Source organism: Dreissena polymorpha, chromosome 9 (assembly GCF_020536995.1).
Source record: "Dreissena polymorpha isolate Duluth1 chromosome 9, UMN_Dpol_1.0, whole genome shotgun sequence".
NCBI classification, from domain to species: domain Eukaryota; kingdom Metazoa; phylum Mollusca; class Bivalvia; order Myida; family Dreissenidae; genus Dreissena; species Dreissena polymorpha.
The window spans coordinates 28,027,654-28,055,647 of record NC_068363.1 but is presented as its reverse complement, the minus strand read 5'-3'; the positions used below and the strand labels follow the sequence as shown (position 1 = coordinate 28,055,647).

Here is a 27,994-nt window from a genome sequence, read left to right as displayed (position 1 = left end):
AAATGTTGACGTCGCACAACAAGACAACGCACGACGGACAACGGACAAAAGCACTGATGTTCATATTTCCATTAAAAAGAGTTCAAGCGTAATTTTCTAATGACACAATCAAACACCTTGTAGTACACATATTCCTTGCAAGCATTCTTTATATATTAAATATACGTCTTTATATAACAACAAACAACACAAACACAATAAATTTACATCACTGAGTTTCCTGCGCGCTTCTGTCGCTGAGGTATCATGCAATAAGCGGACTGGATCAGCAAGTAGGGTGGTCAGTGTCAGATAGAAGTACTGCAGATCAGCATCTGTAACTTTGCAGTCACCAGTGTGGCGTACATCTCGGCCTATTTGTCGAACCTAAAGAAAGGATCGCTGTGACGTTAAAGACCAAGAGAAGCAGCATTGAGGTAAACCTACACACACATGGCCTGTCAGCGTCAAAGTTATTACACATGATTTAAAAAATGCTTAAATATGAAAAGACTATATTTTTAATTTTAAATAAGACTTGCATATTTGATACAATGAGAAATAATTGCATGACATACATCGCGTCACAAAACATAGTATTATACTGATTCAGTTAACAAACTAAACTTTGAAAAAAATAATCACATATTCAGCCCATTAGACTGGTATATTTTAAGAATACCTTTTCTAGCGGGCATTTCTTATCAGGTGGAGGCGGTGATAGACATGCGGCGGAGAGGCATGTCTCGAAATGCTTGCAGTTCAACACAATGCTAACCACACCATTAAAGTCAGATTCTTGCACAGATGATACGCTGCTATATCCGTCCGGTGGGAGGTAGCATTAACCGATTTCCCACGGATCCGTCGCCCATAATTCAGCTTTAGTGTTTGCCCAACTAGGACGTTCAAATCTGTGTAACAATGTGATATCTTGTTTCACATTATCACATGTTTGACATGACTTTCGTTGTTGTGAATTGTGGAAAGAACAGTTATTTCCTTTCCTCTTTTTACACACATAATGAGTTGGACACGGTATAAGGTTTTGAATAAAGCATTGTCCACAACTTCTACCAACTATTGTTTGAACGTTTAATAATTCCGTCAAAACAAAGTCAGTCAATCCATCCTTTGTCAAATTGAGGGCAATGCACGCTTTGAACCAGTTATTGGTCTGCTTATCGGTGAAGATGTTGGTGTCGGCAGCCATCCCCAGGAGACTAAATGAACCATTCAGTAGAGAGTTAGTTTGTGGACAACCGAGGAGTAGATGGTATTACGGCACGTCATAAATGTTCTTGTCTGTGAGCATCCTCTGATCATGTTATCTTGGTTGCTTTATTTGTCCTATAATTAAATAAGTATATTTTACAAAACTTATATCGTCTGTTCAAAGAATCAAACCAACTGAAACGTAAGGCATATCATTCTTAATTTTCTTAACTAGATAAATAACTAAAGTTTAGTTAATAAACAATAATTTCCAACACTAGAGGTGGTGGGGTTATCAGAGGAAATTGATGTAACAATCCCGAATAAATAAACATGAGGAACAGAAAGCTTGAAGGCGCCCGGTGTAGTCCAGGATGACGCCTTGGCCAGGTGCCAGTCAGGTGTTCCCTGAATCCTAATTGCTGGAAACAACAACCACGAAAACTTAATACATACTATCATCCAATCAAATAGCTTATTGCCATTATTGTTCACCTTGGCTGAATACGGGCATATCAGTCCATAGATTAAGACCCTAGTCTGATTTCAATAATAAGTAACATGAGCTGATTGTTATTTACTGTTTCCGTAAAGGATCGGATTTTAATTTGTAAGAAATATGCGACTGTAACTAATTCCATTTATAATACAACAAATCAACACAGAAATACAATTACTATACGACTATCAGTACTTTAAATATAGATTATCTATTTGTTGATATTCTAGATTTAATGCGTACGTCTACGCTCTTAAATGCTGAAGTTACATGTACCGCGCGCTTACTTAAGAAGGGTTTACACAGAAATGATCTGGGACAGAAGAAAGTTTAACACGTACAAAACGATATGATACAATAACATATTAAATAAACGATTCATCACAATACTTAATACAAGTTCGGTTATTTACTTAACGAAATGCAAACGTGCATCACTAAATAGTTTATTTATATTTGTTTTTGTTACACAATAAAATATAATAATATACGTGAGCTCATAATGCGAAGCACGCAATCAACAATACTGTTGACTAGTTATAACATTTTTAAGGAGGTGAACATGCTCAATATATATATATATAAATACACAAACCTAAGCGTGAACAAGGGAGAAACTGTATTTAAATAAGTCTATATTATAGATATGCCCCTAAAAATTAAAAAAAAAGTCCCATAACTTATGCAATTTCAGTAAGTGTAACTATAGATTGTTTCACAAACATAAATGTTAATGTTAATTCTGTTGACATAAAATGTACGTTTGCAACGAGTTCGATTAAACTCAATCAAGCATGTGCATTTTACATTACAATGTACCGGTGTTGTTTAGAACTATTTTGTTCCATAACATAGGCTTAACATATATCAGGGGTGTGATTGTGGCAAAGTCAGAGGGGAGGAAAATTCTGTTGACTGATTTTGACTACGCGAATGGCGCGCATAACGAAATGACAAACATAAAAACAGACATTAAAATAAACAACTTTTTGAACTTCATAACAATATTTCTTTATAAAAACCTGTTAAACTTCACATTTAACATACTGAGGATGCAAAGTAAACTGTTAAGTAAGTATTTAGTGTGATCAATAGCAGCAGTTTTTCAATGTATTGAATTACATTTAATAGACTAAATATAAACAAACACACTTGAGTGTTCTTCTGGTGTTAATGATGTATTAACTGAGTTAACTTAATATATTTAATTTGTTTACCTTTCAATATCTTGCATTTCACATCTTCACTCAGTTCAAAGCTATTTCAGTTAACTGAACAGCGTGACAAACATAATAAAGCAGAATATGCATATGAATCTGATTATACACAGACCCACAGACATATAAAAATCAAATCATGTTTGTCTATTTCCATGTTCGAACGATACTCTTCTAAATTGTTTTACTTCTCGAGTAGACTAAATTCCAATTTGCAAACACTGGTTTCCGTGACACAAATTCAGTGGGCACATTTCTTAACAAAATATGTGTTGCTTGTATCTAAAACGTGGTCTTTTTTTAACAAACACATTTCATTATTCCTATCAGACTAGGTGATGTCAGTCGTTTATTCGATTGCTATTTGTTATTTCAATAATCTTAATTTTCTCTTCACAACGGCGCCATTTGCAAACAAATCACAGAGCGCATTTTAAGAACACGATTTTAATTGGAAGATTGGGATACGACAGCCAATTATATGGCTCGTTTTAAAAATGCTTAGGCAGAATCTACCAGTGTAAAATGCGGAGAGATTTCGCGGGCCGCGAATATTTCGGGCCGCTTATGAAATACGTCCGCGGAATCGGTGGTAGCCCCTCTCCCCCACATTTTTTAAAACAAATTTACGCAAATCTCAGAAGTGACATCCGGGACAACCTGATCCGCGGAAATCCGCGGAAAAATCACACCCCCTGTATATCTATTTAAATTTGGTCGTATTTAAATCTGATGAAACAACTTCTTTGATCAGCAGTTATACGGCAAATACCACAGATTTTACGGATAATTCGGTTATTTGATCATGGGCTGAATATAAATTGAATTACACAAACACAAATTGCAATCCAATCTTACAATAAGCTATTGTAAACTACCTTTGCAATTGATCATGTTTATGAATGTATACTATGCAAATCCTACAGCGTCCCCGCTTTCGATTAGAAGTGTCACACAATCACAATAGTTTCATCATTTGAGATTTTTTCTGAACATAATCTTCTGTCGTGATACTAATGACGTTATTGATAAAAGCAGCTCTATTGAGAGGTAAGTGGAAACATATATCAGGGTTTTGTTATCAAATATATATTCCGACTACAGAGCGAAACTCAACACACTATATATGACTGCCTGTTCTTACAAAAGAAAGAAGTTATGCAAAGATAGCAGAATAATCGATAATGTTTTAATGCACTTTTGTATTGGTCGTTACCGCCCGTTTTTGATTAACAATCACTGGTCGTTGATTTTCACGCTCACAGGGCTATGTAATAATGATTGGAGCAATTTGAACTTACAATATATTGTGTTTAGTACATAAAAGTGGTAGTAGTTCAAAACAAAGCAGTAGCAAATATGGTAGTATACAACTAATAGTAATAGAAGTAGTAGTAATAGAAGTAGCAGTAGTAATAATACATGTAGTAGTAGTAACAGTAGCAGTAGTTATAGTAGAAGTAGTAGTAGTAGTAGTTGTAGTAGTACTATAAGTTATATTTGTAGTACTAGTAGTTGTAGTAGTAAGAATAATAATAGTAGTAGTAGTAGTAGAATAAGTAGTAGTAGTAGTAGTTGCAGTAAAATTACTAGTAGTATTATAAGAAGTAGTAGAAGTAGTAGTAGTAGCAGGAGAAGTAGTGGTAGAAGTAGCAGTAGAAGTAGTAATACTTGTTATAGAAGTAATAGTAGTGGTAGTTGTTGTTGTAGTAGCAGTAGTAGTAAGAGAAGTAGTATTGTAGTAGTACAGTACAGGCAATGTGTACTTTGACAAAAACACGTGTCCGCGGTGTTCAATTTTCCCGATGGGTGACATTTCGCGGGGGGCGGACACGCTACTGACCGCGGTGTTTGGCGAACACCCGAAATTGCGGCGATTGCACGCTATCGTTAACAGGAACACCCGTGATCACCGCGATGCTGCGCAGCCACCGTAAACACCTTTCTGCGAGGGTCATTCACACGTTTTAAATGTACATGTACAAAATAAAATCATATACTTCATGTACATGTAGATATTATGTGCACATTTTTTATGTGTACTTAAACTCGGGCAGTACGTTAAGTCGGAAACTAAAACTAAGTGTTGAGATGATCAATACCATTAACTTTTATGGTATTAATCAATGCAATTGCCCTTTTTGTTTTCACAAAATTGGGTTTCATTTTTCCCGATTTCCAGAAAATGACTTGTGCATGTTGCATGAAATCTAAATATAGCGTGTTACAGCGTGTTTGATTTTTATTTTATTCAGATGAAATGTCAATTCCAAATCATTCGCGAGCTACCCTGGTACTTGAGAAGAAATTCACTACGAAACTTTGAATTGAAATTAAAAGATCCCAATGTTGTCTGCGCTACGAAGATTTTGTGTCAAAAATAAATACACCCACGCCAATTTTCGCGCGCTTTTTTATGGTTTAGAACAAAGAAAATGAAAATATCATGGGCATATATACATGTATTTATTTGTGGCTACAATTTGTAACAGAACATGAACTCTACAGAACGCGTACACTTGGCGTCAGGTGATTTACGAATGTTAAAATACACCTGTTCTGATTGGGCGCTTATTTCATCCAATCTTTAAATAGAAACATATGCAGAAATTCATTTGATAGTTTAGAGGTATGGCGAACGGTTGTGATTTTTGCATTTCTATCACACTTTTATCGTCAACATTGACCAGAATTTGCATGAAATCGGAAATCTCGGGATTATCGGGTAATGGACAGAGACGGGAATTTTTGCATGTATGCGGTAATCGATTGTGATTGTTCGTAATCGTTGTTAATTTTTTAGACACCAAACGACACCTATAACATTCAAACGCACGGTAGATTCTTTCTGCAAATTGGTACCGACCTATGTTAATGTTCAATAATTTATTTCTAGCTAACACGATGAACACTGCGGTAGATATTATGGGTCCGCGGTGATTCGCGTAGTCCACCTTATGGAAAACGGCCCCCGCAAATATTTTATTTGAACACCCATCGCGGGGGTCATTTGGTAAGCGAACACCGTAAAATGAACACTGCAACGAGTAGCGTTTGTCAAAGTACACGGTCTGTACTGTAGTAGTAGTAGCAGTAGTAGTAGAAGTAATAGTGGTAGTAGTAGTAGAAATTTTAGTAGAAAGTAGTAGTAGTAGTCAGGGGTTTTTTCAGCACTGTCTGCGCCTCCGGACAACGGAGGCACTCCCAAAGCAAACGGACCTGATCCCAAACCGAAATTATAAAAAAAATCCTAATTTCCAAAAAAAAAAAAAAAAAAAATTTTTTTTTTTTTTTTTTTAAGAATGAAGTGTCTTGTAACTTGTGTGACTAACCAGTGTTTGTTTTGGTCAAAAATATTTGCTATAAGGTTTTGACTGTTCAATTCTTATCACAGAGTGTAACTGTAACTGAAAAACAAAACTGCAGCAATTGAATAAACGTTGAACATGCCCAATATTGCGTCTGTTTACATGAAGAAGACAAAATAACCAAATAAAAACAAATTTATTTGTTAAACCACTGAATTATTTAAGCATGATAATCATGATGATTAATTCACAATTTTTTCCCAAATGAGCCGTTTCATCGAAGCAAAAATTCCCAAAATGACCAATTTTGTTGATAAAAAATTCCCAATTTGGTCAGACTCCTTTTCCCAAAATAGGCAGAAAAAACCCTGGTAGTAGTAGTAGAAGTAGTAGTAGACGTAGTAGAAGAAGTAAAAGAAGTAGTAGCAGTAGTAGAAGTAGTAGTACAAGTAGTAGTAGTAGTAAATAATAGGATTAGTAGTAATATTAGCATTAGAAGTAATAGTAGTACTAGTTTAAGTAGTAGCAGAAGTAGAAGTAGTAGTAATTATAATAAAGTAGTAGTTGTAGAAGTACATGTAGTAGGAATAGTAGTAGTAGTAGTAACAGTAGTAATAGATGTATAAGTTGTTGTTGTTGTTTTAGCAGAATTAGTAGTAGTAATAAAAGTAGCAGTAATAGTAGAAATAGTAATGGTAGTAATAGTGGTAGTAGTAGTAGTTGAAGTAACAGTAGTAGTAGTAGTAGTAGTAGTAGTAGTAGTAGTAGTAGTAGTAGTAGTAGTAGTAGCAGCAGCAGTAGTAGTTAGTGCTGCAACAATACGCCAAAAAGCGTATTGCAATATATTTTCAGTTCAAAAACCCGTATTGCAATATATCGCAATATATTGCTTACTTGTACCAGAATTATAACTCGCCAATTACCTGATAATCCCGTATATTCCAATTTTATAGCAAATTCTGGTAAATATTTATTATAAAAGTGCTCAGGAATAATTTGAAACACAAACATTTGCCCATTTTCTTAAGTATCAAATACATTTTGGCATTTGTTACTATTTAAAGATGTGATGAAATAACGTCCAATCGAGCGGGGTTTTTTTTCCACTGAACACGAGTAAATCGCCTGAAGTGATGTTCCCGTTTATATACAAAACAAAATACACCCACACTTTCCATGCGAAGTTCTACATGTACATGTCTGCATAATTTTCGCGCGCTTTTTATTGAGACAAAGGATAAAGCACTTTTTTATTGTCGCATTAGCATTACATTTCGGAAGCGTGTTTCCGAAATTCTGATTACAAATTTAATAATGCTCATTTCAGAATCAAACGAAACATTTACAATTGTGCGTAATTAATTCAACAATAATTCGTCCAAAAGCATCACACGAATGCTCGCATGTAACAACGCCACTCCATATCATACACTTTTTAGAATGCAATTTTTACGTAACAATTTTTTTTCACTAAATACCGCTTTGTTTTGTTTACCTTGATTATTTAAGATGGCTTTTCTGGACGAAATGTAGTTGATTTTTTTTTAATTTTCGTACCCCAATGATGAAAATCGTATCGCAATACAATATGCGGATTGCGTATTGTGATATATACCGGTATATTGTTGCAGAACTAGTAGTAGTAGTAGTAGAAGTAGGAGTAGTAGTAGTAGCAGTAGTAGAAGTAGTAGCAGTAGTAATAGTAGTATTAGTAGTAGCAGTAGTAGTAGTAGTTTTGTAGTGGTAGAAGTAGAAGTAGTAGTAGTAGTTCAAGTAGTAACAGTAGAAGTAGTAGTAGTTGTTCTTGTAATAGTAATAGAAGTAGTAGTAGTAGAAGTAGTAGTAGTTGTTGTGGTTGTAGTGGGTGTGGTAGGAATTGTAGTAGTAGTTGTAGTAGTATTTTTGTTGTAATAGTTGTAGTAGTGGTAGTTGTTGTAGAAGTAGTAGAAGTGGTAGTAGTAGGTTATAGTAGTAGTTGTAGAAAAGTCGTAGTAGTAGTAGTACATGTAATAATAATAATAGTTGTAGAAGTAGTATTAGTAGTAGCAGTAATAGAGTAGTAGAAGTTTTAGTAGAAGCAGTAGAAGTGTTAGTAGAAGTAGCAGTAGTTGTAGTAGTAGTAGTAGTAGTAGTAGGAGTAGTAGTAGTAGTAGTAATAGTAGAAGTAGCAGAAATAGTAGTAGTAGTAGTAGTAGTAGTAGTAGTAATAGTAGTAGTAGTAGTAGTAGTAGTAGTAGTAGTAGTAGTAGTAGTAGTATAGTAGTAGTAGTAGAAGCACTACTAGTAGTAGTAGTAGTAGTTGTTGTTCTAGTAGTAGTTGTAGTTGTTGTTATAGAAGTAGTAGTAGTAGCAGTAGTAGTAGTAGTAGTAGTAGTTGTAGTAATAGTAGTAGTAGTAGTAGTAATAGTAGCAGTAGAAGCTGTAGAAGTAGTTTTAGTAGTAGTAGTAGTACTAGTTGCTATTGTTGTTTTTGTCGAAACTGTTGTAGTTGTTGTTGTTTTAGTAATTGTAGTAGTAATAGCAGTATTAATAGTAGTGGTTGCTGTTTTTTATTTTGTTTCTTGTTTATGTTTTTGGTTTTGTAGTTTTAGTAGCAATTGTATAAGTAACTGTGATAATAGTAGTAGTAGTGTTGTTGATGGTAGTGGTACTGTAATGGTATAAGTAGTGGTATTTATTAATTATAGTATATTTAAGACAAAGCTCTCTTATTTTAAAGGTAATGACATAACATTATGGTCCCTCGGAAGTGGTAACTAGGTAATGCTTAATTGAATACAAACAAAAAAGCAAAATTTATATACAAATGTATATTGAGTTTCCGACAATAACAATGAAAGCGCTGAATGCACTGAATGTGTTCGCTATTGCATAATCTTAGAAGCAACTCAGTTTTCAAACTTATGTTATAGCTTTTTATATCGCAAGTTTGTAATGAACACAACCTATTCAAATTTAAAAGAGTGTGTCCTAAAGCATAAGTCGAGATGTGTGTGACTGTTTATTTTCATATTTATTTTATTGAGATAACTTAGATAAAATAACAACAATATGTCTTTTTTCACAATTGGTCGCTGCACTGGCAACCATCTTCAGAATTGTGGTTGTCTTGCTAAAGAATAACAAGCCTATAATCATGTACATGTTGTGATATGTGCATCTAATACTTTATCTATTTTTTTAAATTATTGAGAAACAATTTTGCCCACATGACAGACTTTTATTGCAGCATTAAGCCCCGTTTTCCCTGAAAGCAGCCAATATGTACAATTTTCAATGATAAACTTACCAATGTCACCGTACAAGCTGATTTAAACACTAGACATGCCAATGTGTCCCATATGCTCTTAAACCTATTGTTTACATAATTACATGCTGTCGTCTGCTTACATTTATCGTCTGCTAAATTTTACTGGAGTTATCCACACAGGAAGTCATAGGTTTAAATAATAACAAGGGACAAAATTGTCACAAAACCAGGTTTTCATTGAGAAAAAAAAATCTGATAAAGGGAGAAAATTCAAACTGAACTTTTGAAATGACCAAAAAAAATTAACCCCCTTTGTAAGTTTTTTTTTTTAAAATCTATTTTTAGTCGTGGCGACCTTGACATTGGAGATATTGACGTGATTCTTTCGTGGGACACACCTTCCCATGATGGTGAACACATGTGCCTAATGATTTTAAAATCTCACAATGAATGACATAGTTATGGCCAGGACAAGCTCATTTATGGCCATTTTTGACCTTTGAACTCAAAGTGTGACCTTGACCTTGGAGATATCGACGTAATTATTTCGCGCGACACACCGTCCAATGATGGTGAATAAATGTGCCAAATGATTTTAAAATCTGACGATGAACGACATAGTTATGGCTCGGACAAGCTCATTTATGGCCATTTTTGACCTTTGAACTCAAAGTGTGACCTTGACCTTGGAGATATCGACGTAATTATTTCGCGCGACACACCGTCCAATGATGGTGAACAAATGTGCCAAATGATTTTAAAATCTGACAATGAACGACATAGTTATGGCCCGGACAAGCTTATTCCGCCAGCCAGCCAGCCCGCCCGCATTCGCCAATCTAATAACCAGTTTTTTCCTTCGGAAAACCTGGTTAAAAAGTAGCTAAAGCATACTGATTTGCAAAATTGCGTCTGCATAGCTCACAAATAAAAAGTGGACATATATGATTCCGGAAGAAAATAATTAACAATTACGAAAACAAAATATGAGAAACACAAAAACTGGAAAGCGGAAGTGGAAAGCCTAGTACATATGTAAATGGTTAATTCTTAGAAGGAAGTTTTGCAGATTGAAACATTTATAATTGTACGCAAGTGCTTTGAACCTTATTTGTTTTGAGGTGCAGCGCCATTATAAACCATTGCAAAAGCACGTGTTTGCAATTTAATTAGGTTGTATATGCCCCGTCTTTGCATCGCTTTTCAGCGTTTTGACTTAACGAGCATGCGTCAAGATAGATCGCTAAGGAAAACGCTAACGACGAATAACATATTACAATTAAACAGCGTTTTTCATCAGATAAAAATGAATGCAAATCGCAAAACATCGTTGAAACCCGTTAAAGCAAAAACGAAAATCAGTTTTTTTTGCTGAACACAGACGGTTACCCTACAGTTACTTTCACGTCAGGATTTACATGAGTATTGTCCTGAATTTAAAATTAAAATTCTGTGCGCGGATCATATCTCCCTCAGTATTGAAAGTATTCAAATAAAACTTAGAGACTCACACAAAGGAGGGTGTGCAAGACATTGAAAGTAGACAATGCAAGTCAGTGCATAGTACATGGCTATCAACTCTATTATTACTATTAGAGTTATTGTACTTTGTTAATTATTTGTATAGTCCGTTTCTCACGTGCAACATAACTCGACAAGGACTGTATTTTTAAGACATTCCTAGTACAAGATTGCGAGTCAATTTGTTACATAGTGTTTAACTTTTGCGCATATGTGGGCATATTTATCAAATTGAAGAATTAATTATATGTTTTAATATTATGTTTGATATATTGGAGAATCTCTGATTAAAATTGAATGCAATCTTCGAAACGTTCCAGTAATGATCAGAAACACTGCAATGCCTTCATACATGTAGAACATATTCATAACTGATGTACTCGTTATATAGTATTCTGAAATAGATTTTGGTCTACATAACAATTTTGCAAACAACAATATTCGGGGTAACCATTGACAGCATTTACATCAAATTATTATACAGTATTATACAGGGCTTTCCTTAGACCTCAAATCTCAAGAGTCAAGGACTCTTGGGACCATATTTTCAAGAGTCAAAATCAAACTTCTGAGAGTCCTAATAATAACGCAGGAGAGTCAATAATTTTTTGCAATTTAAGCAAATTACTGAGATATAATATATAAAAAGCAACAAATAAAAAGATACATGTATGTTAACATTTATTTCTTACATTTTACTGTCACTACAACACTATGCATTTAAACACAATATTTCAATGATTAATAAATACAAAACATGTATTCGAATACAACATTAACTTCATGTATACAGCAGAGTAATATGTCATATGTTCTTCTTTCGCACGTTTGGGGATGTTAGGAGCACTGTCATTTAGATCTAAAGTACGCTTTGTCGTTGGCGTCTTACACACATTTTCAGAGTTACTACCGATTCCGAAGTCGAAAAGGTTTCTCTGCGACATTTTCCGAATGCACAAGCACAATTACACTTTGCACAATTACACTTTATCCAATAACTTTGTTTGACCGTTTCGCGTGGCTATTAAATTAAGAATGAAATACAAAATGTGAAAAAAAAACATTTCTGCTGGCTATCACAAAAAAAACAACAACATACGGGTGGTACCTAAACACAATAGCCTATATAAATCGGTAAACTATAAAAGGAAATTATTTCTACTCGCCGATAAAGGTGCCTCCGTATTTAATCCCATCAAAAATTCCGACGCCCTTTAATTATTTCATGTGCCATCTTCACTGAAGACGTGCGACAAACACGCCGTTTTCTATGCCTTCTCAAACGGTCAATTATTACGCCTACATGTATTTTGTAATCAATTAGCTCATGCAAAAATTGTCACTTTGCCACAAGGCCAGTTGTATCGGTTCTATAGTTATTTTTAGCAACTTTGATGCAAAGCGTGTAATTTGACGTTGTAGACAGTACATATGCCAGCATAACTTTCGCGCGTCTTTGAACTGAGCAATCATGAAGTGAAACAGTGATGGGTGCATTCAGCTTTGGAAATACATTCTGCCATACTCTGGAAATATCTCAAAATATGCTTTACGGTGTTCTGTGGATATGGATGTTATTATTTTATATTGAATATTATTAAAACTGACGCGGATGAGTCCATTCTGTTTTGGTGGGTTTATAGTTCTTCTTAAATGCTCTGAGCTTTTATGAGTACATACGTACAGCTCAGAGGGTCAATAGCTGGGAGTTGGATTATTGCAACTAGGTGGGTTTAATACACGTCTTTTCCGCAAACAGCTGATAACAAACGCTATGATAAATAATGGAAACATGGTTCAAACAGAAATCTCAAACCTAAATTCAAGCACTTTTCAAGGCCAAATTTTCATTTTCAAGGCCGAGAACCGTACGTTAGTTTCCTTTAAAAACTGCATTTTCAAACCAGATTAACATAGTAAATATCTTTTTTTTTATTTGCTCAAACACATTACACTTATTCCACAATATCTCATACATGTTATTTCTAGTTATTACATAGAAATACAGGTTATCCATCCATAACTCAATGAGTCTCACATATGTACAGTACAGCCAACGCGGCACAAACATAATCCGCGACAACCACGGCCAGATTATTAGTACGCGGCCGCCGAATCGTGTGTTCACGCGGCGTATCGCCGTGGCAATCGGCATCGATCCGCGCAACGACGCAGAGTCTGTATTAACCTCGCGTACTTTCGCGGAGTTAATCCGCCGCATACGTACGCGACGGATCGAGTGAAAAGTTATCCACCTACATGTACATACATGTATGGGAAGCGTATAATAAATTACACGCAACTGTTAATGTTTCGTTCGATTATCATTATTAAATTTGTAATCCGTAACACACTTCCGAATTTTAATGCTAACGCGAACTTTAGCAAATTCTAGCGTCAAATAAACAGTGCTAAAATACCATTTGTTTCATAAAAAGCGCGCGAAAATTATGCAGACATGTAGAACGTCGTTTGGAAAGTTTGGGTGTATTTTGTGTTGTATAAATACATGAACATCACGTCACGCGTAAATCGCGTGTTCAGTTGAAAAAAAAAGCCCCGATTAGACGTTATTTCATCATCTCTATAAATAGTAACACATGACAAAATGTATTTGATACTTAAGGAAATATCGAGAATGTTTGTGTATCGTAAATATTTACCAGCATTTGCTTTAAAACTGGAATATACAGAATTATCGGGTAATTAGTAGCGATATTAACTGTATAATATGAACAAAATAAAACGTGTTTACATACACATATTCAAACAATAGTTATAATAAGCTGATAATTAACAAAACAACAAATACGTCCTCACCGTTATTGATGTGGCTTCAAACAGCTAATTTTCTCAGCTTAAATATAATAGCAAAATCAACATGCAATTAATTTATAAATCCACCATATGCTGGAGCCTTGATCACTTGTATGTGCGAAAACATAATTATGTGACATTGTTTATGTGTGAAATACATACACTACGGGCGGGAAACAACCTTAATTGGCCAGACACATTAACTATGCTTACATGTTTATGCTAATACACTCCGCGCACAATAAATTTATTATGATTTTAATTATTATTATAATTGTTCTTTCAAAATTTGTTTACTACATGTAACTAAAAATTTTAAAAAGATTTTTTATTTCATGATGCGCATCGACTCGGCATCATGTCGCGGATCGCGGCATGCCTCGGCGGACAGATGCGAAGTTTCGCAGCGAAATGCGACTTGCCGCCGCATACTGACGCGGCATCGACTCATTTCGCCTTGCCGCCGCGGATCGCGAAATACGGTTGTTCCGCATTGGCTGTACTGTATTTACTTTTAAAAGTTATTACATACAAACACATTGTCTTTTTCCATGCTCACATCAAGCAGACTAGTTCATTACATTTAAACAGCAGTCAGTTACTATAACATTTTGTCTTTAACAGAATTGATTTCCTTTTCCAGTTCTTCCAGCTCTCTCCTCTTATTCAGTTAACCACCCTGGTTTGAAAGGACACTTCCCCATCCCTGCGATTTTACTCGCAAAAATTGATCACAATGGAGAACCTCTGACGTAGTACACATAATCTGTGACGTGTACACATAACGTTTCGTACTAAATAGTGTACAAAACTTATATTTCGTATTCAACTTTTTTTGCGCGAAGGAATTTATGATAAATTTTCATAATATTTCCCTTAAGAACGATTTAAGTAAAATAATTAAAGCGATGATAAAAGTAATTTTGAGCATAAGAAAAAACATTTTCAAGGCTTTTTTACATGAAATAAGCACTTTTCAAGCACTTTTTCAAGGCCAACCTTTGTTCAAGGGCTTTTCAAGCCTTGGACTCGTTTTCAAGCACTTTTCAAGCCCTGTGCGAACCCTGGGAAAGTTAATGCACGCGTCATCGAACCAGCAGTGTTTTAATTGGTCAATACTAGATTTCTTAATTAACCTAACTCCGCCTACTGGGTGGACTTGTGCTTCGATGATTGGAAACGGGCGTTAACGATTAGCGTGTACTAAATGAGATACTCCGCCCCGAGCCAATTATCGCTTAGTCTTAACAACTTTTGATCTCGTTGACGCAAGTTGGTATATTCCCCCGGGTCAAATGTGACGCATGACGTAATTTTCTCAAGAGTCAAAAAGGGGTCTTCTGTAATTTTCAAGCGTCAAAACCCGGGAGCTCGGGTCAAAGGAAAGCGCACTATTTTACCAGTTTTGCATAACGTATAATACGTTATGCAAAACTGGTAAAATAGTGCGCTTAAAATTTAGGAAAACACTGACAAAATCCACTCGGGAAAAAATATAATCTAACACATTCATCATTTAAGAGGGTCGTTATTGTTAACGAGTTGTTTTATGGTTTCCCTTGTTTGAATAGATGCGAATATTAAAACACCGGATACATCTGCAGGAAGGATAAAATCTCTTTTCACTTAAATAGGGATACATTAAGCTTATCCGCAATAATTTATTCGACTAGTAATAAGATCCTTCATACTGAAGCGTGTGTCAAGTTCTTACTTGATTAATATATTTCTTGTTTAAATTGCTAACGTTGACATTATTAACGCAGTAAGATAAAGCTAGCATCCATTAAGCACGACGCTTAGACTATGATTTTAAACTAGACATATTTGGTGCAGGTATTAATCGACCAATACACCTTTCAACTACACTGACCTGTTGTAATGCATGCATATCTGCAAAGAACAAAACCGTACCCGAACTCTCAAACTGTGTTTCAGACATGACATACCTAAACTGCAAACGACACACTATCAATGTTAACATATTAAAGATTGCGAACCTATTTTCCACATAGTAACACACCGATATACAGCACATTAATCATGTTAATTTCAGACTATTGTTTATGACTTCATTATTTTAAAAGAATTTGTAAATGTGTTAATAAGTATCATCAAGCGATTGAAACAAAGTCACATGCTTGTCCACACTCCCGCACCACCGACGAGTTCTCAACAGCAACAATACGCACTCACGTCTGTGTAATATGTTAAAACTGGTTTAATGTGAATATTATTCTGGAAAAACTGTTGAACAGTTCATATCGCACTTAAAATAGTAGTGACTTTAATTTCCGCTTGTGGTGTAACAAGAGCTGTCAATTAGAATTGTAGATACTTGCTACATAGTAAGATCTATAGCTATACATAAAACAAAATTTCCACATCCTTTATTTGAACTGCACTTAAGTATGTTCATTTAACATATATCGTCAATATACTAAAATACGAAGAAGTAGCGATTTTCCAAATTAATGTCCAATCGCTAATAGCCATTGAGGTTCACAATGACGTCATGAATAGTTTATGTTCTTTTAGATGTGAAAGTCTGTTTGTCAGCGCGTACTATTAATGGTCAATATAACTTTAATTCGTTGAAGTACCCTTGCCGCTTGGTAATATATAAATATGTTTATTGTATCCATTGTCGCATGAAATTCATTTTCAACGACACTGACACATATCTGCCAACTCATTCTGCTGATATCACCATTGAATGTTTAGATATTCTAGTGCTCCCGTATGAAAATATTGAATAGTTTAAGTCAGCGTTTACAAAGTACAAAGCAGTTTTCTAAATTAACTATACTCTCTATTTTTATCGGATGTTTGTTTTATATTTTACCGTTATAAATTATTAATTATCATGGATATAAAACAACTTATAATATAAACTATACTAAATTACATTTGCTACTTGTACATTGCGCCAGTCCAACTCAGCTGCGTTTAGATATTACATATTAATTCAAAATAAAACAAAGTTTCACATGTCTTATTTCGGTTGTAAAGTTTAAAATTGTAAATGGTTTCTAATTTAAAAGTTTAAAACAATAATGCGCGCAAAAAACAGAACTATGTACTTTTGTAATGTTATTGGGACAGCCCTCGTACATGAAAAGCTATCCGAAAATAACAGTGATTGTTTTCAAATTCATTGAACGCGTTACAAGTGAGTATATCCGTTTTATAGCAAATCTGAGTCGGTTTACAATACTACAAGCAAAAAAATACTTTTAATGGGTTTATTAGATATAATTGCTAAGTGAATCTTTTACTGAAAAATAATCACTGTACAGCTCATTTCTTTGTAAGATATTGACTTATTGATATATGTAATAAACCCGTTAAACGCATTACGATGCAATGTTTTAAGAATAACTTATTACATCATTTTTTTAGAAAAAGATTTAAGAATATAGTGTCATGTAGTAAATATTTTAGATCATCATCGCGCAAACATTATAACTAACTTTTTGCACAACATTTCATTTCATTAAAGTGAAAATTATATAAACATGTCTCGTTTTTTTTTAAGTTGCACTCGGTTGTCCTGGTAAACGTTGGGTGATTGGCATGCATGTAAGTATAAGATGGAAACGGGATCTGAAGGGAGTGAAAATGTGTGGTCATTATGCAGGTCAGCTCAGTTCATGATACGATTTAAGATGACTGAGTATTTGTCTATATGCAATTTATTGGAGAAACTGGTTTGGGAATCAGATGCATTATTAGCTTGCAATTTGTTAAAATACCTAATTGATAACAAGAAATAACTACTTTATTTCTTATGAATTGTCATGTAAATGCTTCAACTAATTAGGGTATTACACAACTAATTTGTATAGCATAGCTAAAATCATACGTCTATTCATAATCTAAAATCGAATGTCTGATTCTAATGTAAAATTGAGTCGATTCTTAAAAAAGCATGCATGTTGTCGGGCATATTAAATAGTCCTCTAACACTCCACACTAAACTTGGTTTTCCTATTTCTGTTATATCTCATTCTTGATTTGAATTGTTTGATTTCATTAGAATTTGGACATGAACATTACAATTGCAATTGTATAGTTCATGCCCAAGACATGTAGTGTGGTTTTCCAATTTAAAATACAACCACTATTTTATATTGCATGAAAATACCACGAAGTGCGCCACAGTTTCATGTTGTCTTACTCCATTTTGTCTCAATCAATTTGTTTTCTCTATAGACAATATTGCAAAACGATCGAGAGTCAAGGTTTAAAAAAATGCTATTCTCACTTCATTTTATACCAAATCCTAGATGTTCGGTTCATTTCAAAGCGAGTAGTGTCGTTTAAAAGTGAAAAGAGGGCGAAGTTTAATATTTTATATCATAGTCACACCAAAAGGGAAAGCATCATCAACAATAATATTTTGTATTGTATTTGCACGTGAAAACCATGTGTTAAATGCCCGCTTCAACACTGACTCATCGATAGAGTTGTATCGGCTGTTTAAATATTATCCGAAAAGGGCGTTATATTCGAAACGAAGATGTTTTCAATTTTAAAAGATAGACAATACAAGATTATCCCATTGCAATACCTTAGTAGAGAAAAGCAGTAGCATATATGCTAACCATTTGGACACAATTACGGTAATAGGCGCATCGAATACATCCCATATTGTACAATTTCTTATGATAAATCTAACTGGTTTATTATAATAAACTTCCTCGTGTTCAGTGTTTGCTGAATTTGGTATAAGAGTGGTGCTTTTGGACCTCACCAAGTTCACCAAAATACATACACACGAACTGCAATTGCCTCTTTAACAGCTAGTTTCAAGAACAAAATACTACAACAGGGCTCAACATAAACCTAAAAACCAACTTGCCATGCCGGGCAAATACTTAGAAAACCTACTTGCCCTGAACGTAAAGCCACTTGCCCAATCTTGAAATATCACATGAACTGTAAACCTCATATTTTTTAATGAAGATCAAAATGATACACCACTAAACCTTTTTTATTTTTGCACATTTAACAAAATGATTACAGCATTTAAAGTATAATTAAAATCTAAATTAAATGCTCTTTGTTCTTTTTTGCACTTGCCCGGGAGGACAACTAGATTATAAAATAACTTGCCCGGACACAACTTTTACTTGCCAGGGGCAATAGGACAACCATTAATGTTGAGCGCTGTACAAGTACTGAAGTAACCTACTTCATGTTTATGCCTCGTGACTAAAACGTACATAACGTACATTAAGCACATAAAAGTGTCGATAATGGTGATGCAATTGCCTTTCAGATTATGTTTGCAATATTTGTAATTATCCCCACGCTTTTTGAAAAAAAGGTGGGGATATTGTGGTTATCTCCGCCGTCCGTCCGTCCGTCTGTCTGTCCGTCCTGGCCACTATCTCCTCCTACACTAAAAGCACTAGAACCTTGAAACTTACACACATGGTAGCTATGAGCATATGTGCGACCCTGCACTATTTGGAATTTTGATCTGACCCCTGGGTCAAAAGTTATAGCGGTTGGGGTGGGGCCGCGTCAGAAATTATCACTCATTTTTTTAGGTTATTTTACATTTACTTCTTTATTTCTACACCGATTCACTTCAAATTGATACTGGACCACTCTTATGACAATACGGTCAATCTCAACCATGCATGGCCCCATTCCTAACCCTGGGGCGCCCCGCCCACATAGGCCACACCCACCAAAAATTTCCATTTACTATATTTTTTTCATTTCTACACGGATTCACTTCAAATTGATACTGAACTTTTGTTATGACATTAGGGTCAATCTCAACTATGCATGGCCCCAATCCCAACCCTAGGGCGCCCGCCCACATAGGCCACACCCACCAAAAAATTCCATTTACTATAATTTTTTCATTTCTACACCGATTCACTTCAAATTGATACTGAACTTCTCTTATGACATTAGGGTCAATCTCAACTATGCATGGCCCCATAACCAACCCTGGGGCTCCGCCCACTTTGACCACACCCACCCAAAATTGCCTTTACTATAATTTCTTCATTTCTACACCGATTCACTTCAAATTGATATTGAACTTCTCTTATGACAATACAGTCAATCTCAACTATGCATGGCCCCATTACCAACCCTGGGGCGCCCCGCCCACATAGACCACACCCACCCAAAATTGCCTTTTACTATAATTTCTTCATTTCTACACCGATTCACTTCAAATTGATACTGAACCTCTCTTATGACAATACGGTCAATCTCAACTATGCATGGCCCCATTACCAACCCTGGGGCCCCGCCCACATAGACCACACCCACCCAAAATTGCCTTTTACTATAATTTCTTCTTTTCTACACCGATTCACTTCAAATTGATACTGAACTTCTCTTATGACAATATGGTCAATCTCAGCTATGCATGGCCCCATTACCAACCCTGGGGCACACCTAGGTCAAACATTCGGCGTGGGGATACGCGTCGGCCTCTGCCGCGCCATTTCTAGTTAGTATTAACAGCGCTTCTGTTAGTGGACGTCCGGGCGTAAATTACGCCCGAAATTGGCAGTCGTACGTCCATTATGCAAATGGTGGAAGTCCCTTGGACGTCCGATAATCCGCATGTATGTACGCTATTTTCTAATACACAACACGTTCAAATGTCAAAAGTAAATGGGGTTATTCAGACCGTTAACTCCGCACAAGAGCTACTGTTTTCAATGAATTTCTCAGCGAGTGGCCAATATTGGTTTTTACCAGCTCTCAATCAAAGTCTTCTTGGTAAGCGCATCAGCCAATCAGTGCTCAGGCAACCGAATACACGCCGACCCCACGTGAAGCTGTATACAATAATATTAGCAATATTAGCGACCTCTGCGTTACGAAGTTTTTATTCAGCAATCAAATATTTGAGTCCACGCTTTCCCCGCGGAAGAATGATGTTACGTTGTGCATGAAGTCTAATTTGTGCATGATTTTCATCTGTACACGAAATACACGAGAAATGTTTATTTGTTGCTAGAATTTTCGTAACTTTCCGTGAATAGTGAAATCCTGATTTTTTCGGATAATACTTTGATTATACGCATTTGAAAATAAGCAGTCTGCATAATTAACCCATCCCCTGATCGCCAATGCGATGAAATCTCGGCTCTGGAGATAGCAAAAATCTGAAAAGACAGTTTGGAAATAAACCGACAAATAATCAATTTACGAAAATTTGTTCGCGTGCGAGATCATTTGAGAACGAATTCGGCATTTCGGAAATGTTCATTTGGTACCGATTTTCTCCGGTATTTTATTTATTAATTTCCAATTTGTTAGCAGATGGTACTGACATGGAATGCAATTGACGAAACATCTTCGCTAGTTTCTCTCAAATCGCGTCACGTGATTAACGCATGTTCAATGGGAATTCCTCCATCCCATAATTCAACTTGCGTATAATGGCGGATGGTAGCGGACGGCAATATTGTCCGTATTTTGGTTTTGAAAATAGAAATCGTAATACTACTGGATTATAGGGTAATGGATAGAGTAGGAACATGTACGTATATTAAAATTCTAAAATAAAAGTGGGACTTCGAAATTTATGTCTGGGACGTCCAAAATTTTAGGCTTGGAATTCAGGACTTCCAACTTTTAAAAGCTAACGGAAGCGCTGGTATTAAAATTGGAGACCATATAATTAATCGGTTAAACATTGTTTCGCAGTTCACATTTTCAGTTTTTATTTTTTTTTAGTCAATCCAAAGGTTCATGCTAATGAACGACACAAGATTGGCAGACTTGTCATAAACATATATTATATTTCAATATGTGATGTTAATAAAGCTACGTGAGTATGTAGGGTTGATCACATAATTTGCTTACATACTTGTTTTAATTCAACATATGGCGGTATTTATTTAAATGCGCACAAATCGCGATCAGAACCACTATCAATTTGACACTTACTACACACAACACTGAGCATGCGCATTATTGGAAAATAAATATATTCAGTTAAGGCGACCATCATTCGCTTGAGTGTATACTTCAGAGTATTGTAGATATTTCGAGTACTGCGAAGTATCCTTTACTCTTCATTGTGGAAACCGGATTCGTCAATTGAGAATGATCACGTTCAAACCAAGCTGAGACTAACATGCTGTTTCGTATACTTCGGAGTAGTGTACATATTTATGATTACTTGAAAATCTCTTTTTGTGTTACCTCGGAATCAAGATTCGTTAGTTTAAACATGTATATTACCAATAAAACTCATGTTGTGACATAAGAAAAGGCTATTATAGTATCACAAAAGAATCGAATATAAAAAAGCTACGTTTTAATTTACTTTTAATATTGTCGCTATTGCTGGCTTGGGTTTAATTGTTAATTTTTAGTTAAACAAAAAGTTCGTGCTAATGAACGACACAAGATTGGCAGATTTGTCATAAACATACATTATATTTCAATATGTGATGTAAATAAAGCTACGTGAGAATGTTGGTTTGATCACATAATTTGATTACAAATTAGTTTTAATTTAACATATGGATGTATTTATTAAATGCACATAAATGGCGACCAAAACCACTATCAATTTGGCATTTACAACACACACCACTGAGCAAGCGGCATTATTAGAAAGACAGAGACATTGCTTTACAAGAGATTAAAACAACTTGTAATTGATTGTGTGTGTTCTTTAAAATATTTTGTTATTTATATCAACTTTATTACTTAATGCAGGCTTGGCGAAATTGCCGGTCCGCCGGTCCTGACCGGCAGATTTCAATTTGGTCCGGCAGGTTTAATAAGAATGTCGGTCCTGGTGACCGGCAAAATGTGAAATGATTGCAAACAAATCTTTTTTTTTCAAGTTGAAAATTCGAAGAGCAAATCGCTTACTACATCATGAAAATGAAATCGCTCGTTGTTTTGATGTTTGCTGTAGGTTTGTTACGAACAATTAGCAAATCCAACTTGTTACACAACACCTACTTTAAACTCGTTTGCAAAATCGCCAACTGCGTTCTAACAAAAAAGATCTTGATAGCTTTTACATATTTTTCGAGTAGGATAAGGACAATAAAATATGGTATCGTGATCAACACAACCATATGCATACGCCATTTTTCATAAGTGTAAAGAGTACAGTGCATTATGGGGCAGAGCTTTCATTGGACGAGCGAATTTAAATTTAGATTGAATGCAATACGATACATGTACAAAGAAATGTTTTTATTGCATCATATGCAGTGCCATGTAAAAAAACGTGCTTCCCGGGGACTTTCTGATACTGGTCAAAAATGAAAATGAATCTCTGTTAACAATTACACTGCGTTAGCATGTAAATAAATCGTCTTTTTTATTTAATTAATTACTAGTAAACGTTCTGAAAAATGAAATTCCTTAATCATTAAATGTCAGGTAACGTGTTTTGTACTGTGCGCAGTATATTTTAACAGCCGCTCCAAACTGCAATCATATTAAAGTAAGAATGTTTAAATCGTTTCGAATAACTTTAATTTGATAATTATTCGGCTTGCACATACGTTATTGAAATTATCGCACCGAACCGTTCTAATAGGGAATACATGTAATAAAAACTGACACGCGAATTTTTCACAACATGATTGACATTACACAACCGATTAACACCAATTAGCTGCCAGTGTAACCTCTAAGCGATTAAAATCAATTTAACGGCCGGTTGAATAAAGAGATCAAGATGTGATCGCTGCCATTTTTGAATTTTCTAGTTAAGTTGTTGTTGCTTTACGGTCCGGCTAAATTTTCTCCGGACCGGCACATTTTCTGAAATGCCTGTCCGGATGACCGGCAGATTTTTTCTAATTTCGCCATGCCTGGTGTTAACATTAAAACATCGGAAGAGTGTTTCGGATTATAAATTATTATTCTCATTTGGGAATTTAACGGAACATTAATTCTTATGGTATAATTGTTTTGAATTGTATATTAATTTGTTACGTGTCGAAAAAATGTTTTGATAATATTATGCATTAATAGCACAATATCCAGGAGGAAAACGTTTTTTACATGAAGGCGTATGACGCAATAAAACGTTTTTTGAAAGATCGTATTGCATTCGATCTAAATTTTAATACGCTCGTCCAATGAAAGCTGTGTTCCACATTATGCACTATACTCTTTACACTTCTGAAAAATAGCGTAGTCATATAGTTGTGTTAATGAAATTCTCAAACATATTTACCGGCATAAATGTTTAAGATTATTTTTCCGAAGTGATGTTGCAATTATGTTTGATTATTTGATAATTGTGAACATTAGAAAAGCTCTATGTATACAGTTATCGATACGATTCGGTTTATATGCATGAATTGGCGAATCATCGATGTCAACGATATCCACTGCTATCACGGCGATTCGCAGCGAATCACCACAACATCAAGGGGATTTAGAGCGAAGATTATCTTGCTCTCGCGCGACATCGGAGTGACGAGTCACGTAAAATCGCGGTGATTTTCCACCCAAAAAGCAAAATGCCCGCCCTGACTTCGCAAATAAGGCAAAAATCACGGGTCGCGTAGTGTATCTATCTATCTATCTTAAATAATTTTAATAAGCGTGCTCAGTTCATATACACTCGTAATTTAAAATCACCCCCCCCCCACCCCGTTTTAAAATATCAGCTTTATCCACAGGCAGCAGTATCATAAATCCCCCCCGGGACCTCCCCCCCCTCGAGCTTACCCCAGGGGTTCCAGATTGTTAAATGTACACCTATTGTGTATGGTTTAACTTTCCAACAACGAATATTGACAAAAATAACAGTTTAAAAAAATACCCCTCTTATAGGTTTTATATATACACAAGGTATGAAACGTACTACATGCCTATTGCTGAAAGATTGTGGAACACTAGTTCTGGCTACCATAACTTTAAATGTCGTTTTTCATGATTTTTGACTGGCGCGACTTTATAGTTATGGACCAACCCCATTAGGAAAGTCAACCAGAAATTCCCGAAAAGTTGACAGTTAACAAAGACCGGTCCAAAACAGCTTTTAAATGCAGTTGTTGGCCCAAATCAACCACTGGATTGGAAAGATTGACATTTTCCACATTTAACTGATATATTCTTTCACAAAATACTATCTTAAACATTTAAAATGTATCTACATGTATTCTGCTCTTACATATCGAGAAAAACAGCAATGTGACAGACTTTCTTGAAATGCAAATCCCCCGAGATTTCACGGTCATATGACGTTATTTCTATTTTTAGTAACAAACCATGTGCTCAAGTGTTTTCAAATTCAGAATGACATTTCCCGGTATTTTAATTATTCTGGCTTATTTTGTAAACAAATTGTAGTGTCAATACAAAGTCAAAGTAAGTATTATATAAAACTACCTGATTCACAATGAAATCAGTCTTATAATCCACCAGACAGGGCTTTTCATCCTTATATAACAGAGGCCGATATTCGGCTCCATCCCAATTCTAAAAAGCCTTATTTTTTCCCAACTCTGGCTGAAAGACTTCCAAAAAAAAAACGATTGAAATTCCCCTGAAAATCAAAAAAATAAACACAGCGGATAGTGTTTTGTAGCCAAGTTACTATTCGGTATAGTTTTACTGGTCTTGTAGATGATTGTAATTTCATTGAAAGCTTCCACGAGCGATAAACAAAGATGAAGGTTTATTTTGCGTAATTGTTGTCTGGTATCGATTTTTTCGCTACCAGTTCAGTTCAGGTATTTCCCCACTACCGCTAAGCCGAATTTTAATTGTATTTGTGTACCAGTCTAGAACAGAATATTGCGTAGTACGGGTTTTATTGTCGGTTTTTGCACGAGGGCCGCAAGGGAGGTCACCAGTGTCATCGCTGAATTTTCAGTTTGAAAATGTCACATAATGGTAAATATTATAATGGTTGATATTTTAGTTTACTGTTCAAAAACTGCTGTTACCTGTTGAAAAGTTTATCTGTTTGAAAATATAGCTGGCCAATCTTTGAAAAGAACATTTTCAGGTCATTAATTCATAACAAAAATAAAGTTCAAACCATTATTGTGACTGTTTAAAATTGATTAAATGATTTACCTGTGATGAAATGCTTTAAAAGTTTTTTTCCCAAAATGGCCATTTATCGCGCTTAAATTTCCCAATTTGCAAGGCTAGGGCTTCTTCCCACTTTCCAGATGAAAAGCCCTGGCAGACGTAAGTTGTTAATCACAAATAATAGATTTCAGAAAACAAAAGTAATGTTTACAATTTCAGCATAAAATGTCAAGGTCGATCCGAAAGTATCCAAATGAAAACTCGTCACATGACAAAGCGACAATGGCGTCAAAATTGTGAATTTCAGACTGATGAGAGTTATTTTCATCTATTGTAAGATGCATTTGAAACATTTGAACCTTAAAATATTCCTCGATGCAGTAATTTATATTCATTCACCAATATATGTAGAAATGTATCCAAGAAAATGAGCTTTCTTTGATTTATAGCGTGACATAAATATGTTACGACTCTGGTTGACTTTCGATACGGGGTTAGCTTCAGCGTACAGGTCTGTCAATACTATATAAACTGTACGCTGAAGTTTCTTTAGCTAGTGGAACACTGGACGTGACCTTTTTCACCGAAAACACACATGTTCCCATGCAGTTGTCAACAAAATACAACTGGATTCGTTAAAAGACAGTAAAAGCAACGTGATTACACAACAAACCGATCTCCTTCTAGGCTAATAACTTTAATATTCAATTTAATTTGACTTTCTCGCTATATGTCACTCGGTGTATCATCAACACATGTACACCATTTTAATTTTATAACGCGTTATCTGGTTGGTTGTTCTCATTGTGTTGGCCAATGATATGGCGTTTTAGAATCGAGCATTCGATCGACAAAATATGACAGCAAAACACAGACATGTAGCGAGAAAGTCAAATTTAATGGAATATTAAAGTTATTAGCTGAGTAGGAGATTGGTTAGAAGTGTAATCTCGTTGCTTTTACTGTCTTTAACGAATCCAGTTGCATTTTGTCAGCAACTGCATGGGAACATGTGTGTTTTCGATGAAAAAGGTCACGTCCAGTGTTCCACAATCTTTCAGCAATAGGCATGTAGTTCGCTTCATACCTTGTGTATATATAATACATATACGAGGGTTATTGTTTCATACTGTGTATTTTTGTCAATATTCATTGCTGAAAAGTCAAACCATACACAATAGGTGTACATTTAACAATCTGGAACCCCTGGGGTAAGCTCGAGGGGGGGGGGGAAGGTCCCGGGGGGGGGGGAATTATGATACTGCTGCCTGTGGCTTTATCACACGAGCTTCAAACGTGACTGTGAGTCATTGAGACACCAAACAACTCAATTATTTTGACCGAATCTAGTGCGTTGTGATATTTAACCTAGAGCAAGCGTCTTATTAAAATAATTTGAAATTTAATAACATATTAATGTACAGATTCACCTAAACAGTCAATTAAAAATGATTCAAAGTGTAAGCTGACACTATTTACAACATAGTTGGATTCGCACAAATCGATAATTATATAAAAATAGAAATTCGGGAATAGCACTTAAATAAGCGATTTAAGATTTGGCATTTCATATAAATACCAGCGTAACTTTGATAGACACAACAATGATCATGCATTATATAATTAAAGAGCTACTTACATTGTTTGTTAAGGTTTCGCAACTTATTCCAGAAGTTCTAACATGGCCGCCATAACCTGCAGGTCACACAAAACAACCGGAAACAGTAACGACTCTATTGATTGCACGCGCTGAATAATAAAACCCGAAATTAATCGAGCGCGTGGTTACACACAACTATACGATTTTCTTTGTTCGCTCGCCGAAAGTTGGGTTTTGTTACGAAACTTTCGGTCGTTTTGAGAAAAAATTCGGATGCCGATTGGGATTTTTTCAGATTGGAAATTTGGGAATTTTTGCTTGATTGGGAAAGTACCGTTTACCGGTACTTTATAAAGAAGGAGGAAAATCGCTGCGGTGTACAATACCATTTGGCGTGCATTATCCTCTTATCCATATATATACTCATACGAAGTTTCAATGAAATCCGCCAAAGCACTTCCAAGATATGGCTCTGGACACAAAAGTGACAGACAGACGGACAGCCGGAGGGACAGCGCCAAAACAATATCCCTCCGCCTCTGGCGCGGGATATATACTCATACCACGTTTCAA

The 27,994-nt window shown here is 35.4% G+C and overlaps 1 long non-coding RNA gene across 1 annotated transcript; it reads right to left on the bottom strand.

The window, feature by feature from the left end:
- On the bottom strand, window positions 1-27,566 carry LOC127843897 (uncharacterized). The gene is made up of 3 exons (XR_008032421.1): window positions 27,461-27,566; window positions 662-1,329; window positions 1-366 (listed from the first exon to the last, which is right to left on the bottom strand). It is a non-coding gene; the product is annotated as an uncharacterized LOC127843897 (long non-coding RNA).
- Window positions 27,567-27,994: the final 428 nt, after the last annotated feature.